Source organism: Rattus norvegicus, chromosome 4 (assembly GCF_021556685.1).
Source record: "Rattus norvegicus strain SHRSP/BbbUtx chromosome 4, alternate assembly SHRSP_T2T, whole genome shotgun sequence".
NCBI lineage: Eukaryota > Metazoa > Chordata > Mammalia > Rodentia > Muridae > Rattus > Rattus norvegicus.
The window spans coordinates 107,451,402-107,462,586 of NC_141537.1; positions in this window are offsets into that span (position 1 = coordinate 107,451,402).

Genomic DNA, 11,185 nt, shown 5'->3' on the forward strand with positions numbered 1-11,185 from the left:
TACATGGAGTGTAATAGAAAATTCTGATATTCTTACACCCTCTGTCTGCAATGTGTTACTTGTTTGATGATGCCTGCCTGCATGTTTAATTTTCAATCATTTATATTGGATATATTGGTTTTTATTTTCCTGTTTACTTATTTATTTGGAATTTATATACTTTTTTATTTGGAATTTATACTTATCCTATTTTCATATCCCTTGCTGTTACAGACTGCCCAGATAAAAAGCAACTCCGGGAGAAGGAGGTCTCTACTATACAATTACAGACTATAGTCCATCATTGAAGCAACTAGTAGAGGAAATTAAAATAGCTTGTCACATCACATCTGCAGCCATGTACAAAGAGAAATTAATGCATACATGTTTACTTGCTTGCTTATGCTCAGCACAATTTTCCTGCCATTGTACAGGTCAGGAATTCTTGCCTAGGAATTGGTGCTGCGAGTAGTTGCTGAATTTTCCCATATCAAAGTATTTTACACACACACACACACACACACACACACACACACACACACACACACACTATTTAAAGATGATATCATGAAATTTGAAAGATAGAACACAGGATGAGTTTGTGGAAGGGAGTGAGCAGCAAGAGTAATGTTCACGCAGTCTATGGGTAGCAGTTCTAAATCACCACTCATCTTGAGTACAATGGAGTATCTGGGAACTTCCAAGTTTTCAGTGCCAAGAAGAATGACAATTACCAGAACAAAACTCAAACCTAGCAGAACACGTGATTGATTTAATCATCATTTTTTTTATTGGATATTTTCTTTACTTACATCTCAAATGTTATCCTTTTTCCCAATTTCCCCTCTGGAATTCCCCTATTCTTTCCCCCTCTCTCCCTGCCTCTATGAGAGTGTTCCCCCATCCACCCACCCACTCCCTCCCATCTCCCTGCTCTGGCATTCCCCTATAAGAGGGCATTGAGCCTTTACAGGGCCAAGGGCCTCTCCTCTCATTGAGGCCCGATAAGGGCATCCTCTGCTACATATGGGGCTGGAGCCATGGATCCCTTCATGTGTACTCTTCGGTTGGTGATTTAGTCCCTGGGAGCTCTGGGGAAGTCTGGTTGACTGATATTGTTGTTCTTCCTATGGGGTTGAAAAACCCCTTCAACTCCTTCAGTCCTTTTCTAAACTCCTTCATCCAATGGTTGGTTGAAAGCATCCAACTCTGTATTTCTCAGGCTCTGGCAGAGCCTCTCAGGAGACAGCTATATCAGGCTCCTGTCAGCATATACTTCTTGGCATCCACAATATTGTCTGGGTCTGGTGAAAATATATGGGATATATTCCTGGGTGGGGCCACTCTGGATGACCTTTCCCTCAGTTTCTTCTTCATGCTTTGTCTTTGTATTTCCTCCTGTGAATATTTTGTTTGCCCTTCTAAGAAGGACTGAAGCATCTACTCTTTGGTCTTCCAACTTCTTGAGCTTCATGTGGTCTGTGGATTGTAACTTGTGTATTCCGAGCTTTTGGGCTAATATTCCCTAATATATTCATTTCAAAACATACCTATTTTATCTATTCTGCCTTCAGAAGGGTATCTGGGTTACAAATAAAAGTTATTCAGTGCACCAGGAAACAGTTAATACAGCAGAAAATCCAATAATCCACTAAAACAGATGAAACTAGACTACAATATTGGACCCTATGTGCAGAAATTTAAGGTAACTATAGTTAACATGTTTAAGGATTCTTTCTGAAAAGTAAGCATCATGCATGATCAAATTATAATTCTCCCCAATAGCAGCAAGGGTAGAGAGACAGAACAAACCAAAACAAATATTGAAGACATTATATCAGACATTTTCGAAATGTTATAAAATATACTGTTAATCCATGTATGCCATTATAAAAGATCTCCATGACGTAGGGAGAGGATAAACAACATAAATGTACTCTATAATTTTGGGACTAGTGTACTGCGATGGTTTGCATAAGCTTGGCCCAGGGAGTGGCACTATTAGAAGGTGTGGCCTTGTTGAAAAAATGTGTCACTGTGGGAGTGGGCTTGGAGACCCTCCTTCCAGCTGCCTGAGGGTGCTCAGGCTGTTCTTGGCTTCCTTGGGGTGAAGAACTCAGCTCCTCCTGCACCATGCCTGCTGAGATGCTGCCATGCTCCCGCCTTGATAATAATGGACTGAACCTCTGAACATGGAAGCCAAACCCAATTAAATATTGTCCTTTATAAAACTTATATTGGTCATGCTGTCTGTTCACAGTAATAAGACCCTAACTAAGACATGTACCAAAATCCATTGGCCTACAAGGTCAATTACTCTTGTGGGATAGTTGTTCTATTCGTAGATAGTGTCTTCTATTATTTCCTCAAATAGTATATAAATTATATTCTTAAAGGACTCTTTATAAAGACACAACTCCACTCAAAACATTTGATTTCATGGAATAAGCACTTCTCTGAACCCCCACATTCTAATATTACCACCAAGGAGATCAGGATTTCAACATATCAATCTGTGGTCAAGAAGACACATGACAAATCAGATACAAGAAGCTAAAGAGGGATCAGATATTTTAGTGAAGGCAAACATGGAACAAAAAAATATGTGGGGGTTGGGGATTTAGCTCAGTGGTAGAGCGCTTGCCTAGCGAGCGCAAGGTCCTGGGTTCGGTCCCCAGCTCCGAAAAAAAAAAGAAAAAAAATATGTGAAATAACTCATAAACATAGGAACCAATGAAAAAGAACAGGCAATGGGCCCAGGCAGCAAAGATTCTCCCAGTGATGAGCTGTCTCTAGCCCCTAAAGGTTTACCTCTGGTTGCTGAATTTAGAAGATTAGTTTCTACCATATGTGCTCCATATCAACTTTCAGCATTTCTCAGGGTGCTTGGAACTGCAATATCCAACTTCTAGAGTCTTGTTCTCACTGATAGAACTAGACTTACATTTCATATTTTCAACACTAGTTATCCAGATCCAAATGTGCAGAATTATCTATTGTTATGGTTTAGTTCTAGTTTTATAATCCTTGTTTTCAATAGTTATGTTCCCATGTACCCTAGACTGTTCTTTGAGTCAATTTATACCCATGGATGATCATTTATTTCTGATCTTTCAGCCGCTACCTCTCGAGTTCCAGGATTATGGGTATACACCATTACGCTTGTTCATTCATGTAACTCTGAGGATTAAAAGCAGGGGTCTCCTGTATTCTACCAATTGAGGTTCATTTGATGTTTTTCAACATCTGATGGAATGGAGGCATTCTTTTTTGTTCATTTCAACTCTGAATACAAGGACATCTTCAATGTTCTGGTCTTAGAGATTCCTGCACCTTAATGAGGACAGTTCTTACCATATAGCATTAGAGTGATACACATGTATGTCCTTTCCAATAACTGTAAGCTTTTTTATATGTGGAATATTGTAACATATTGCAGAAACAGAGCTAGATGATTTCCTGCCATTCCTCTACCAAGAATTGTGTCATATCCTTATTTATACTTCCTACAACTTGTTTTATTAACTCTTTTTTTTTTTTGGTTCTTTTTTTTTTTTTTTTTTTTTTTTTTTTTTTTTTTTTCCGGAGCTGGGGACCGAACCCAGGGCCTTGCGCTTCCTAGGTAAGCGCTCTACCACTGAGCTAAATCCCCAGCCCCCGTTTTATTAACTCTTAATGTTCCTTTGTTCTTATGGAAAGACTGTATACACAATCCTCAGATAATCTGTATATCCTTGCAAATCTAAATTCATAGTTCAACAATTTATTACTTTAGCTGAGTTTTCCCCAACAATGCCTGAAGTACAGGAAAAAATTAGGTCACCAATAGTCCTGAATTTCTTTTACTCCTTTCTTTCCTTTTTGTATACTATTAAGTTTCTTATTAATCACTGCCCTCATCTAGTATTCAAGTTAAATTCTTATTGTGCATATTAATTATCTTTAATTTGATATAAAGTGTAACACCATGCATCAATACCAAAGGCAATTAACCAGTATTGATCAGCATTTAGAGTTATTTGCTTTGCCTAATATCCCAATTTCATTGAGAATTCCATCTAGCATGACACTGAATTTAGTTATCCTGTCTTATTGAGATCAACCTTGTTTTGATAGTAGGTTTTAGTTTGTATGTTGTAGAATGATTCCCCACTTTATTATTATTAGACCAGGGTGATGTGTTTGGAGGAATAAGACTAATGAACTGAGTATTATCTTCATCAGATCATACGACAGATTCTTACTACCTTGAGGATTCTCTAGGATTGGAATGAGCCCCTTTTCTCTTATAAGATTACTCCTTTGCTTCTGATGATCAGTTCTTGTGTTATTTTTTCTTGTTCCCCTTTTGTCCACCAGAATGCTTAATGTTATACTCAATTTTTTTACTTTTACCCTTGGCTTTTCTCTCACACACATTGTTAACAAATCTCTAGACATCTTATTTTCTTATTTTGTATTCAGGATAAGACTAGCTACGGCCACATACAAGAAAATTAAATTAGACCTTTATCTATCACCTTGCATGCAAACTAATTTCAAGTAGATGAATGGCATATACCTCAACTATAACAATTGTACAAGCAATATTAGGTAGTACATTACACAATGTAAGTGTAATAAAGGAATTTTTGTATAAGACTTTATTTGCTCAAGTATTAACATCAGCGATTGACAAGGGGAACTTCAAATAAATAGAGAACTTCTGGATAGCTAAAGAAAAATCAACCAGGGGAATAAAAAGCCCATAGAAATGAAGAGACTCTTTGCAAGCTATATATCTGACAGAGGTTTAATATCTAGAATAAATTAAAAAGTTTTAAAAATGAGTATAAAAGAAATGAGTCATTCAGAAAATGTGCCAGGGATCTGAACAGAGAGTTCTCAATAGAAGGAAAAATTGCTTAGAGATACTCAAAATGTATATCATCCCTGGCAGCTATGAAGATGCAAATGAAACAAACTTTGAGATATTATCTTACCCAAACAAAAAGGCAACTATCAGTAGAGCAACTTAAAACAAATGTTGGAAGAGATGCATGGAATAGAAAACTCTATTGACTGTAGATGGAATTGCAAAATGGTGCAGTGACTGTGGAAATCAGTGTGGAGAATTCTCAAAAAAAAAAAACTAAAAATAAATCTACTGTGAATGCTTCACTCCTTCTTTAAATGAGGAAAAAGAATACCCTTGGCAGGGAAGGGAGAGGCAAAGATTAAAACAGAGACTGAAGGAACACCCATTCAGAGCCTGCCCCACATGTGGCCCATACATATACAGCCACCCAATTAGACAAGATGGATGAAGCAAAGAAGTGCAGACCGACAGTAGCCGGATGTAGATCGCTCCTGAGAGACACAGCCAGAATACAGCAAATACAGAGACGAATGCCAGCAGCAAACCACTGAACTGAGAATAGGTCCCCTATTGAAGGAATCAGAGAAAGAACTGGAAGAGCTTGAAGGGGCTCGAGACCCCAAAAGTACAACAATGCCAAGCAACCAGAGCTTCCAGGGACTAAGCCACTACCTAAAGACTATACATGGACTGACCCTGGACTCTGACCTCATAGGTAGCAATGAATATTCTAGTAAGAGCACCAGTGGAAGGGGAAGCCCTGGGTCCTGCCAAGACTGAACACCCCCCCCCCCCAGTGAACCTGATTGCTGGGGAGAGGGCAGTAATGGGGGTAAGATTGGGAGGAGAACACCCATATAGAAGGGGAGGGGGGAGGGGGATTTTTGCCCAGAAACCGGGAAAGGGAATAACACTCGAAATGTATATAAGAAATACTCAAGTTAATAAAAAAATAAATAAATAAATCTACTGTATGACTAAGCTATTCCATTTCTTGGAATGTGCCTAAAGACTCAATATCGTAATTCACAGATAAGTATTCAGCTGTGTTAATTGCTACTCTATTCACAATAGCAAGGAAATGGAAACAACTTAAATGATCTACAATCGATAAATCAATAATGAAAATGTGATTATATATATATAATTTATCTATAAAGAAAAACATAAAATCATGAACTTTACAGATAAGTGGATGGAATTGGAAAAGACCATATTGAGTGAGATAACCCAGGAACAGACAGACAATGTTTCGTGTTCTCTCTCTCTCTGTTTTTTTAATTAATTTAATTTATTTAACTTATTCACTGCTATCTCCTGGTCACTCCCTCCCATATTCTTTCCCCCATTCCCCCTCTTTCTCCTTTGATGGAGTGGGGGCCTCTATGAATATCTTCCTACCCTGACACTTCAAGTCTCTGCAAGGCTAGGTGCTTCCTCTCCCACTGAGGCCAGACAAGGCAGCCCAGCTCATAGAACTTATCTCACATACAGGTAACAGCTTTTGGAATTGCACCCATCCCAGTTGTTCAGGACCCACCTGAAGGTTAAGTGGCACTTCCTCTACATATGTACAGGGATGCATAGGTTCAGCCTGTATATGTTCTTTGGTTGGTGGTTCAGACTGAGAGCTCCAAGGTTCCAGGTTAGTTGACTGTGTTAGTCTTCCTGTGGAGTTCCTATACCCTTGGGGCTCACAATCTTTCCCCTTTTCCTTATATTAGGGTCCCCAAGCTCCATCTACTGTCTGGCTGTGGATGTCTGTATGTGATTCAGATTCTGGGTTGAGCTTCTCAGAAAAAAAAAACATGTTTCTGTCTGCAGGCATAACAAAATATCATTAATAGTGTTTAGAGGTTGGTGCTTGCCCACGGGATGGGTCTCAAGTTGGGCAGGTTATTTTTTGGCCATTCCAACAGTCTCTGCTCCCTTTCCTGTACCTGCATTTCTTGCAGACAGGATAAATTTTGGGTAGAAACTTTTGTTGGTGCGTTAGTGTCTCTATTTCTCCTCTAGGGTTCCTGTCCCGCTACCGAATGTTCCATATCCTCAATGTAGTCATAGCTAAGGTCATTCTCATTGATTCTTGGGCTTCTCCCTTATCCCAGGTCTGTCTCATCCTTGAGATGCCCTCCCAACTCCTCATCTCCATCAGTTGCAGATTTCCATTTATTTTCGTGGCCATCTGGCCATCTCTCCTGTTCTCCACACCTGATCCTGAATCCCCCATTGGCCTCTCCATCTTCCCTCCCTCCCAGGTCCCTCTCCCCAGCTGCATTTTATGCCTATTTTATTTCCTCTCCTAAGTGAGATTCAAGTTCCCTCACTTGCATCTTATTGGATATTTCTAGCTCCTGACATTCTGATATGAGTACACAATCTGAATGAATTACAGAATCCGGGAAAGTGGAATGGTCTTTACTAAAATAGGGGAGTTGTTGGGAAATAAAGAGAGCAATAGTAGGGTATAATATTCTGATTATCAAAGTGGGAAGCAGAGAACTCTTTAGAGAGAAAGTAAAATGCAGAATTTGGTAGGAGAAGGATTATATGGCATGTGAAGATGCAGTGATCTGATGTTGAGATTGGAAACTGGGGGCTTAGAGAAAGGGGAAGAAAAAAATATATGACAAGGGAGATATATGAAGTAACAATAAGGATATCTGATAAAGATTCAATTAATCATATTATTGACTATTTAAAATCACCTGTATTTTTGGTAATTCTGTGTATGAATATACATATGCAGTTTTAATGAACCATTCTCATTTGTGCTGATCCAAAAACCAGATAACAAACCACACAATAGCAGACATGAAAAGCCCTCTTTTCAGTTGTTGGTCAGCATTATTCAAGAGATTCCACAAGCATACAACTTATTGCTGTTGCCCTTGATTTCCCTCAAGAGGTAGAAGATAAGTTCCTATTGGTAAAGGTACCAGGCACATTAGAAATAGGGCCCTGGGACCTCTGTGTTAGAATAGACCTGAACGCTTTTCCCAACACTGAGGCCAACTTTTGTACTACCAAAAGCTGCTATGAAAACTTCCAAAAGGAGGCAACCAACAGTTCTGCCCAACTATGACCTCTATGAACCGTACTAATGAACAGCATAGGATGATAACCCTATGGTTGTAGTAGTGTCACATATGCATTTGTGGTATCCAACAACTCTCTAATTGGACTTAAGACCAATAAGAAGGATAGCATCCCTGCTACTGGAAACCTAGGAAACTACTCAGTGTCACTGAAGTAAATGGCTATTGAAGAAAAATCTACAAGCTTAGTAAACCAACTTAATCCCTAACAACACTGTATAATTTATTTTTACCTACATAAGTATAGCCCTCATCCTTCATCAGAGAAAGTTCTCTTTACGGCAGATGAAAACCACTTAAAATAAAACCATAGACAATTAAAACTCAAAGTTATTCATTCTAATCCCAGTGGAGACATTCACAAAACACTTCCACACCAAAGCTTCCAGAAACACCATGGAAGAGAACGCTCAAAGATTCTATGAGCAAGTTTGTATCTATTAGTACTATTAGAAGCTATACCCATAAAGTCTCACCTACATGGCTCTCCAAATGAAAACTTGAAGGAATGAGATCAATGAGCTCGACAAAGTGGATGGCTACAATATCAAGAAGCTTCAATCCTATACAAAGAGGTATACACCACTGAAGAAAGCTAGTATCAGGAGAGGTGGTCCTTCCCAGAAAAGATCATATCACATGGTCATTCCTGATAACAGTATACAAACAGAAGAGGTTATAGTTAGGAATATTGTGTGTATATACTTATACATACATGCAGGCAGTAACATATTTATACAAAACTAGAGTTCATGAATTTTCAGGAAATTTATGACTTCAGAAGCTGGGAGCATTGGATCCCTGGAGATGAAGATAAAGGGGTCTGTGAGTCACTAATTTATAAACCTTGAGCCATTGCTGTAGCCCCTGGTATATACTTTTAGAGAAACTAGGAAACATTGGTTAAATGCATGTTTTTTTTTAAATATAGAAATGGCTGCATGTATAGGATCTGAAGAGTTTTGGCCAGAGGCCAGTTTGTTGCTCATGAAATCTCACACTGGTGTTAATGTGCTAATTAAACACATGTAGCTATTCAAATCTAAAACTTTGCTTTATATTCTTTTTCCTCTCACTTTATAAATAATGGAAGTCTATGCAAAAAAGATAATTCCCCAAAGTTATAATAAGATATGCAACCCTGGTTTTTTATAAATAACCTGTTTCCCATGAAACCTTACGCAGAAAATGTCTTGAACTATGAAACAGTTTTCTTGCATTTGATGTAAATAGAGTACTCATGAATTTTAAATATTCTCAGCATACCACATTCTAACTTTAAACAAATAGGAAAGGAGGGAAGAAGGCAGGAGATGGAATTATCTCTACATTTTAGCATAGCATTTAAATATCATACAATAAAGTTTGGTGACCACCAGCTCCAAGATTTTAAAGGTGGACCTTGAGAATGTACATATTCAACAGAAATAAGATTGCATACTGTAACAACAGTGGTATGTCAATAGAAAATCATTAATAAGAGAGATAAAAAAATCTACTGTCTTGTAGGACTGAGGTTATGGGTCACAAATAGGAAAACCCACGGATGGCCTTTGTATCTAAATTTGAGCCTTGGACTGTATGTGAAACTGCCAAGGATTTCTGGAATGTCATAGTCTTTTTGGTTGATAAATTAAAAATATATAGCTAATAATTTCATTTCATAGTATATTTCATATATAGTTGTTTGGGGAATACTTATAAGACTTGCTTTGTTCAATTTTTTTTATGGTTTGATCTCTGTTGCTTTGATAAACACCATGATCAAAAGAAATCTGAGTAAAAATTTTTTTATTTCATCTTTATTTTTAGGTTATAGTCCATTGCTGAGGACAATCTGGGCAGAAATTCAAGGAGGGAATCCATAAGGATAAACTGAAGCAGAAACCGTGGAGGAAGGATGTTCATTGGTTCATTCCCTGTCTGACTGCTCAGCTACTTTGTTTTAAACAATTCAAGCCCATAGGGGATGATATCGCCCTTAGTAGACCAGGCCCTCACATATTAACCATTAACTGAAACAATGCCCCACAAATATGTCCACAGGCTAATTTAATCCAATCAATACTTAACTGAGACTTCCACAGAAATCTAAGTTGTGTCAGGCTCAGAGTTGACGCTAACCAGAAATTCAGAATAACCCTAGAAGTACATATTCTAGGAAAAAAAATCAAGCAAATGTTTCCTGTTATTATCATGATTTATCTTTGATGCCATCATTTAGTACAATTTGCTAAATAAAACCTTGACAAGTTGGTTAATAATAATAAAAGCACAAGGGGTATTATTTATGACTGTAGATAAATTTGCAAATTTTTATGCTCATATTAGCTAATTGGGAAGGAGTGCGTAGGACTTAGTAGCTTTCACACTTATACATAGATATACTTTTGCATCCATCCACATGAGTTAGATGACTATAATAGAGTTAGAGAAGTCATTGCTAATTGTTGCAATCAAGTGTTAATTGTAAAATTGCTTCAGTTTTGTGCTCCTATAGCAAAGTATCTGTCACTAAAAAGCAAATAGGAATCTTAGCTTTTCTAGGAGCAAATCCAAGTGAGAAAATAAATAGGATTAAAACACATCATATGAAATTCTCAAAAACCTAAAGAAAATGAGCCAAGAGCTAAGGATCAGAATTGATGAGTTAATTCTGTTGGATATTTGCCTCTGTTTGTAGGCAGTCAGTGGCTAGTTTTCTTGTTTACTTGCATGATTTCAGAGCAATAGTCCACTATGCGATCAACTGTAGTTTCTTTATTTGGTTGGATTTTTATTTTATTGTGTACTAGCAGCGAGTGAGGGCTAGACCATATTAATTCAACAGACTTTGATACGTTCACAAACAGAACTGTTAGTCTGTGAGTCAACGACTTTCATTTGTCACTCATAAAAAGTTAGCTGCTTAGAATCCCTGTTTGCTTTATGTACAAGGACAGGGGTTTTATGTAGTCCGAGGGAGGAAAATCATCTAGGCTGTGCTTCATTTGTTGTAGTGAACTCTCACTCAGAGAAGACCTCCAAGTCTGACCTGTCATCCTTAGGGACTCTCACTGGAGAAACTGTGGTAACCTGAATGTCAGAAAGGAAGCTCACATGTAGCAGCCAAGATATTCTTGCAGGCAGTCAGTATCTACTTGGCTTTAGTTGAAATCTGTTCTGTATTAATCCACCATCTATGAGTAGGGTGTTGACTGCACACTTTGCTTTGACAGGGAATGAGAGTAAATTTTCAAGCAGTGTCCAG